Source organism: Petaurus breviceps, unplaced genomic scaffold (genome assembly GCF_028583685.1).
Source record: "Petaurus breviceps papuanus isolate PSGF00001 unplaced genomic scaffold, PetGlider_PUasm1.0 90654, whole genome shotgun sequence".
Taxonomy (NCBI): domain Eukaryota; kingdom Metazoa; phylum Chordata; class Mammalia; order Diprotodontia; family Petauridae; genus Petaurus; species Petaurus breviceps.
In genome coordinates this window covers 8263-16835 of record NW_027187301.1, presented here as the reverse complement: position 1 = coordinate 16835, position 8573 = coordinate 8263, and positions in this window count along the sequence as shown.

The window sequence follows — 8573 nt, the reverse complement described above, 5'->3', positions numbered from 1 at the left end:
CCCCACCCAAAGCCCCCTTTTAAAGTGGGCAAGGAGAAGCAATCCTCTCTTTTCTCAGTAAATGGTTCAGTCTAGGGAGGACTTCTCAAAAGCACTAATAAAACAAAAGATGAATGTCTATTTATGATGAAAGGTAATAGCCCCAAATTTCCAAATCCTTTTTTTTTCCAATTATACTTGTTAATTTTTAATAATGATTAATTTTTACTCCCTTTCTCAGGAACAGGCAGAGACTTTGGCCGTGAGTGTTCTTCTAACATGCTGATAGTCTATGAAAGCCTTTTGGATGGGTTTTATTGCTTAGTATTTAAATTTGCTTACCAAGCAGAGCTGGTCTTTCAACATATGTGAAGGTATGTGGAAATCTCTCGAGGGTGGGGATTGTGGCTCAGACTTTTGGATCTCTCCTGTAGTACCCAGCATAATGCCTAGCACATAGTAGACTTTGAGTTTATCTTGTTAGACTTTGAATCTATCATTCAATAATATGAATCATTCAATCAACATGCATTTACTAAGCACCTACTATGTGCCAGACATTGTGCTAGGGACTGAGGACACATAAAAGAAGTTGAATTGGTTCCTTTTTTCAAAAAGATAAGTGGATAAAAGTGGAGATAAGTGCATATATTAGCATGTTTAGAATAAATAGAAAGAGAATCAATTCAAATAAACCAAAGTAGTTAAACAAATGGTAGAATGTTTAAAGGTCAATCGAAGTTGGGGGATGTGGAAAGACTTCACGTAGAAGGTGTTCTTGAAGAAATAGAGGGATTCTCTGACAGGGATGTGAAGGAGCAGGGAATAGGAAGAGGAGACAGCCAATACATAGTCACAAAGATGAGGAATGGGATGGCAAAGGAAGAGAACAGTGATGGGACAGATTGTTTGGAATGTCAAGTCTTTGAAAGAGTATATGCAATAAACCTGGAAAGTTTGCCTGATAACAGATTGTAAAGAGCTTTAAAAATCAGAGAAGTTTGTAACTGATTCTAAAAGCAAGAGGGAGCCCTTGGGTGAATCCCTTTGTCTGGGAAATAACTTTCATTTTTTTTTTTTTAAAGCTTGGATTTCTTAAATGAATCTGCCTGCCCATTTATCTGTAAAAATAATTTGTTATTTTTATTTTTCATGTAAAAACAATTTTTAAAAGAAATTAGTCCATCCCTCCTGCTACTTCCTTCCCCATTTAGCAAATTTTAAAAAGAAAAGGCAATCTCTCAAAACACAACTACATTATCTCCCAAAGCAAATTCTCACATTGGTTCTATCTATTCATGTATGTCTCTGCATCTTAAGTTCATCTTCTCTCTGTCAGAAGGTGAGTGGCAAGTTTCTTCTTGATTCTTTTGGACTCATGATTCATCATTATATTGTGTTGATGAAAATTCTGAAGTCTTTTGTAGTTCTTTTTCTCTGTAATCTTGTCATTGTGTAAATGTTCTCCTGGCTATGTTTACTTCTCTCTGTATCAGTTCATAAAAATCTTCATAATTTACTCTGAAATCATCAGCTTCAATATTTCTTGCAGCAGAAAAATATTCTACTACATTCATATACCACAATGTTTGCCATGACAATCTCAGTCTTGACTGAAGCCTGAGCCAAAATAAATTGTAACTGGGAAATGTTCAACATAAAAATATGATAAAACAGAGAAAATGTTAATTTGTGGTTTTCTAAGTCAATAGACACACACAGGGATCAGTTTCTACTTGAGTTGGACACTACTATAGATTACTTCCAAATGAGATCACTCCCTATAGTACCTAGGGATGTGGTCCCTTCGTCCTCTAGTTTTAAAGGCAAGGACACTGAGATACTATATGATTTACTGAGAGTCCTTCAGCCAATATGTGTCAGAGGAACTTATATCTTCCTGATTTGGAAGACAGCTCTCTGTCCATTATTTCAAACTATCTCTTGCTAATGAACATAAAAGTCTGGACCAGGGTTGGGGAACTTATGGCCTCAAGGCCACATGTGGCCTTCTAGGTCCTGGGGTACAGCCTTTTAACTGAGTCCAAGTTTTACAGAACAAAGTCTTTCATTAAGAAGGTTTGTTGCATGAAATTTGGATTTAGTCAAGGGGGCTGCACTTGAGGCCCTAGAGGACCAGGACCATATGTGGCCTCAAGGCTGCAGGTTCCCCAGCCCTGGTCTGGACCCTTTTTCTGATTCTCCCCTGTTCCACCTCACTCACTCCATCTACTTCTGAGGTTTTTAAATAAATTTTTATTCATTTTGAATTTAAATACAAATTTAAAAAATGTTTTCATGTATACATCACGACATAAAAGAGTCTGTATAAAAACACAAATTTCCATTTCATACTGTTTGCTTTTTTTTTTTTTTTAGAAAAACTGTGTAATGAATATGATGCATTATTTTCAAAGCTACCCTGCTTTTTGGTGCTTCCTTCTAACTTTTATTTTGTTCTCTGTGGTGTATTTTTTTCTCCCTCCCTTCCCATCCCTCCTCAGAGAAGGTTGCCATTAGACACAAATATTTATATATTATGCATACTTTTATTTATTTATCAGTTCTTTAACTGTATTTGGATAGCATTTTCCTTCATAAGTCCTTTGTTTTTGTTTTGTCTTTATTAATTTGTTTATTTACTTTTAGTTTACAAGATTCAGTTCCACAATCCCTTGAGTTTAAAATCCCCCCCCCCCTCCTCCCCCCATGGCAGCATACAATCAAGTATAGTATCTGCAAATACTTTCACATTAGATATTAGTCTGGTTATAAAGAAGGATTATAACAGATGGAATAAACAATGGGAAAGAAGAAACAAAACCAAACAAGAAAAAGGAGAGCAGGTAATTTGCTTCAATCTGCATTCAAACTCTGTTCTTTCTAGTTCTTTCTCTGAATGTAGACATTTCTTTCCATCATGAGTCTTTTGGAGTTGTCTTATAACCCTGCATTGCTGAGAAGAGTTCAGTCTATCAAAGTTGGTAGTCACACATACTTAGTGTGGTTTTGCTCTTCTCACTCAGCATCAGTTTGTATAACCCTCTCCAGGTATATATGAAGTCCATCTGCTCCTCATTTCTTATAGCACAATAGTATTCCATAACATGCATATACCACAACTTGTTCAGCCGTTCCCCAATTGATGGGCATCCCCTTAATTTCCAATTCTTTGCCACCACAAAAAGAGCTGCTATGAATGTTTTTGTACATATGGGTCTTCCTCCCACTTCTATGATCTCTTTGGGATATGACCCTAAGAGTGGTATTGCTGGGTCAAAGCCCTTTGGGCATAGTTCCAGATTGCTCTCCAGGATGGTTGAATCAATTCACAACTCCACCAACAATGCATTAGTGTTCCAATTTGTCCACATCCTCTCCAGCATTTGTCATTTTCCTGTTTTGTCATCTTAGCCAATCTGACCAGTGAGATGTGGTACCTCAGAATTGTTTTAATTTGCATGTCTCTAATCAATAGTGATTTAGAGCATTTTTTCATATGCTTATAGAGATCTTTAATTTCCTCCTCTGAAAACTGCCTGTTCATATCCTTTGACCATTTATCAATTGGGGAATGACTTATATTCTTGTAGATTTGACTCAATTCTCTGTATATTTTAGAAATGAGGCCTTTATCAGAGACATTAGTTGTAAAAATTCTTTCCCAATTTTCCACTTCCCTCTTAATCTTGGCTACATTGGCTTTGTTTGAACAGAAACTTTTCAATTTAATGTAATCAAAATTATTCATTTTGCATTTCATAATGCTCTCTATTTCTCATTTGGTCATAAGGTCTTTCCCTCTTCATAAATCTGACAGGTAAACTATTCCTTGCTTTCCCATATTGCTTACAGTATCAGCCTTTATACCTAGATCATGTACCCATTTAGACTAGATTTTGGTATAAGGTGTTAGATAATGGTCTATGCCCAGTTTCCGCCATATTACATTCCAGTTTTCCTATCAGTTTTTGTCAAATAGTGAGTTCTTAATCCCAAAATTGGGGTCTTTGGGTTTATCAAACAGTAGATTACTATACTCATTGAATGCTGAGTCTTGGTTACCCAATCTATTCCATTGATCCATTATTCTATTCCTCAGCCAGTACCAAGTAGTTTTGATGACTGCTACTTTATAATACAGATTAAAATCTGGTATAGCTAGGCCACCTTCCCTAGCATTTTTTTTCATTAATTCCCTTGATATTCTGGACCTTTTGTTCTTCCAAATGAATGTTGTTAACTATTTTTTTCTAGCTCTATAAATTAATTTTTTTGGTAGATTGATTGGTATGGCAGTAAATATGTAATTTAATTTAAGTAAAATTGTCATTTTTATTATATTATCTCAACCCAGCCAAGAACAATTGATGTTTTTACAATTATTTAGATCTGACTTGGAGGTCAATTGGGGTTAAGTGACTGTCCTTCATTTTTAAAGACCAATGAAAATATGAATGAGGCAGAGTTGCTCAAAGTCATCAGCCTCACTCTCTTCCAGGGTTATCCAAGTCCATTGGCAAGACAAAAGTCAGGACACCTGGCTATGGCCCAGGATTCTGTAGATGTTCTTGGTGTCTTCAATGTCTGACCAAACTCTAAGCACTCCACAGCACCTGCTGCAGCCATTTTTATGACTGTTGGAACAAATTGTCCTCATCCAACCATTCTGCCAGGAAAAATCTTCTCATGCTTGGGGTAGACATCCCCCTAACTCACTGAGGGGTTTGAGACCTAACCTCATTTAACCCATCTGCCCAGGTGCTTTTGCCAGGGTGTGGTCACTGCCCATGCCATAGCTTCTTGGAGCCATAGGTGAGAGCTGGCTTAAAGGTGGACACCAAAGGCAGAGGAGCAGCCCTGAAAAGGACTGGACAAGCCCTCCCACCAGAGGTGCTAGTCTTTTCTTAATAAGAAACTTACAATCTAATGGACATCATCATCTAACTAAACCTGTGCATGTCAATCAATCAGTATTTAAGCAGTAACAACCTGTTGTATCCTTGGTTATAAGGGAAAAATAAAGACATATTAGTATAGGTCACTTAATGGATTACAAATCACCTTATACCTACCTATATTACCCACAACAAAACTATTAATTAGGCAGGTAAATTAATGCAATTTATCTTGGATTATAGGTTTTTCCCTTACATTGAAAATAATTGTTACTGCACTTTTCTTTTATTACTTTCAACATTTGGTAACTAAATGCCTCATTTGCAGATGAGTAATTCTGAAGTAAATCAGTATCTACCTTGAGCTAGGGAGGGAAATTTTACCAAAAATTGCCCCACCCCAAATTTACATGTTCAAATAAGATTTATTGCAGGGTATTCTCTACAACAACCAAAGCCTCAGGAGAAAAAGGTGAGGCTAGAATGAGGTTAATCTTTAAGGTTGTATCCAACTCAGGGTATTGAAGACAGATTGGGGAAGGGACCTTTTTTCCATGATGACTTCCCCTACTTCCCCTTTTGTCCAGGAAGGTTTCCCTTTGTGATGCATGCTGGTCAGTCTGTTTTTCCTCCTTTCTCAGGGTTTATTGGATGACTTTTGCATGAGGAAGCAAAGTATGATTAATTACTTTCATTCTCAAACACCCAGGGATCTTTGAGCATCATGATCATAATAGTTAGTAAGGATATAACACCTACAATGTGCACTTTATAAATACAATCTCTTCTGAACCTTAAAATAACTCTGTAACATAGGTGCTTTTATTATCCTTGTTTTTACAGTTGAGGAAACTGAGGCAAATGTAGGTTGTTACTTACCCAAGATCACACAGCTAGTAAGTGTTTGAGGCTGGATTTGAAGGCAGGTCTTCCTGACTTTAGACCTAGCCCTCTGTCCACAGTGCTGCCTACATTGTACCATCTACACTGTACTGTCTACACTGAGCCGTCTGCATTGTAATTGGTTGACAGGGCAAAAGAGGGAAAAAGGAAAGGTGGGAGACAGTCTGACTTATGTACATGGCTGGCTTTGGGACTGTTCTCAGAGAGAGAGAGGAAGCTGTTCATTCTGACCTTGAACTTTGGCAATATTCCCAGAGTTCAGGGTCCACTTCTATTAGAGCTCACAAAGAATAAAGTCAACAAGTAGAGGGTCATGGCTTCACTTACAATCCAATGTCTGTTGTTCTTTCTATATGAAATGCTTATATTTGCTAATGTTTGTGATGTTTATAATGAATTGAAAAAGAAAAAGGACAGATTTTTTTTTTTTATGAACTGAGCTTCTGACTTGACTCTCAACTTTCCTGAGCTGTCTCTAGGCTCTAGAGGATATTGGCCTATTCTGGAGAGCAATTTGGATCTATGCCTAAAGGTGGTTGTTGATGAAGTTGTTTGTCCTTCATTCTCGAAGAAGACCATAAAATCGGGGAGCTCATGCCATGGTATTGGAGTGAATTGGATTTATGTGGGGCAGGGCTGTGCAAAATCACCAGCCTCGCTTTCTCCTCAGGAACCATCTGAATCCAGTAGCAAGATATGGATCAGTATGCCTGGAGATGGCCCTGGGTGCAGTGAGAGACCCTGGTCTTTTTAAACTAGGGTCTTTAATAGGTCTTAGGTTGACTGAGGCAATACCCATTCAAGGATTAAGGCTAGGTAGGAAATGAGGCAGAGAATGGCCTTTTTAACTTAGTCAAAAAAAAAATCAGTCTGAAAGGGGAAGGTCCTCAGAGTTTCTGGGCAAAATAGAATCAATTGCTATTTACATTGTCTCTGAGTCAATCAAGGCTCAAACAGTGAGCAACTGGGGCTTGACTTGGGACCTATTGTTAGCCAATCAATAAGAGCCAGAGTGATTTGGGTTTAAGACATGGTCCTTAAAAAAAAATCTAGCTGAGAGAGAGAGAGAGAGAGAGAGAGAGAGAGAGAGAGAGAGAGAGAGAGAGAGAGAGAGAGAGAGAGAGAGAGAGAGACCTTTTGAGTAATTCTAACTTCATAGAGCAAGTCCCCTTAACAAAAAGATCTGTCATGTAAAACCTGGACTCATTCAAAAGTCCACACCCAAGGACCTAGAAGACTACAAGTGTATAAAAGTGAATAAATTCTCTACCCCTGCCCTAAAGTCAAGGCTAACTAAACTATACTCTGATCCAGCAAGCCATACCACTATTAGGTCTGTATCCCAAAGATTGTAAATAAAAAAGAGAAAAATATTTATAGCAACCCTTTTACAAATCTTATTTAATATTTTGTTTTTCCCCAAAACATAAAAAAAACAATTTTAACATTATTTTTAAAATCAAATTTTCAGTTTCACATTTTCTCTTTCTCCCCTCCCTCCCCCCTTTGAGAAGGTAAGCAATTTGACATAGGTTAAACATATGTAGTCGTGCAAAACACATTTCCATTTAAGTCATTCTGTGAAAGAAAACACAGGCAGAAAAACAAACAAACAAGAAAAAGGATGAAAAATGATCCACATTCAGGCTCTCCCAGTTCTTTCTCTGGAGATGGACAGCACCTTTGATCATAAGTTCTACAGAATTGTCTTGGATTATTGTATTGCTGAAAATAGCTGTTATTCATAGTAGATCATCACACAATATTGCTGTTACTGTGTCTGTTTTCCAGGTTCTGCTCATTTCACTTTGTATCTGTTCATATTAGTCTTTCCAGGATTTTCTGAAAGCATCCTGCTTATTATTTCTCAAAGCACATCTCATCACAATCACATACAACAACTGGTTAAGCCATTCCCCAGTTGATGGATATCCCCTCAATTTATAATTCTTTGCCACAACTCAAAAAGTTGCTATAAATATTTTTGTACACAAAGGTACAGACTTTGTAGTGGTATTGTTTTGTCAAAGGGTTTGCATATTTTTATAGCCCTTTGGGCATAGATCCAAATTACTTTCCAGAATAGTTGTCAGTACACAACTATACCAATAGTATATTAGTGTTTTAATTTTCCCACATACTGTCATTTTCCTTTTCTGTCATATCAGCCAATCTGACAGGTGTGAGGTAGTAGCTCAGAGTTGTTTTAATTTGCATTTCTCTCATCAATATACCTCTCCTTGTATTTTATGATCCAACCACACTGGCTTACTTATAATTCCTTGAACAGTACTCTCCATTTCTCTTCTCCATGCTATTGCAATGGCTGTGCTTCATGCTTGGAAGTCTCTACCTCTTAAAAAAATTATTTCATTTTAATTTTCAACATTCACTTTATAAGATGTTGAGTTCTAAATTTTTCCTTCCTCCCTCCTGTGCCCCTTCCCCAAGACAGTATGCAGTCTGATATAGGTTAAACATGTACAATCATATTAAAGATATTTCGACATTAGTCAAGATGTGAAATGAGAACAAAAGGGAAAAACCACGAGGAAGAAAAAACAAACAAAAAAGAGAAAACAGCATGGCTCAATCTATATTCAGACTCCATAGTTCTTACTCTGGATGTGGATAGAATTTTCCATCATGAATCTTTTGGAATTGTCTTAGATCACTGCTTTGCTGAGAAGAGCTAAATCAAAGTGGGTCATCACACAGTGTGGCTGTTACTGTGTATGATATTTTCCTGGTTCTGCTCACTTCCCTCAGCATCAGTTCATGCAAGTCTTTCCA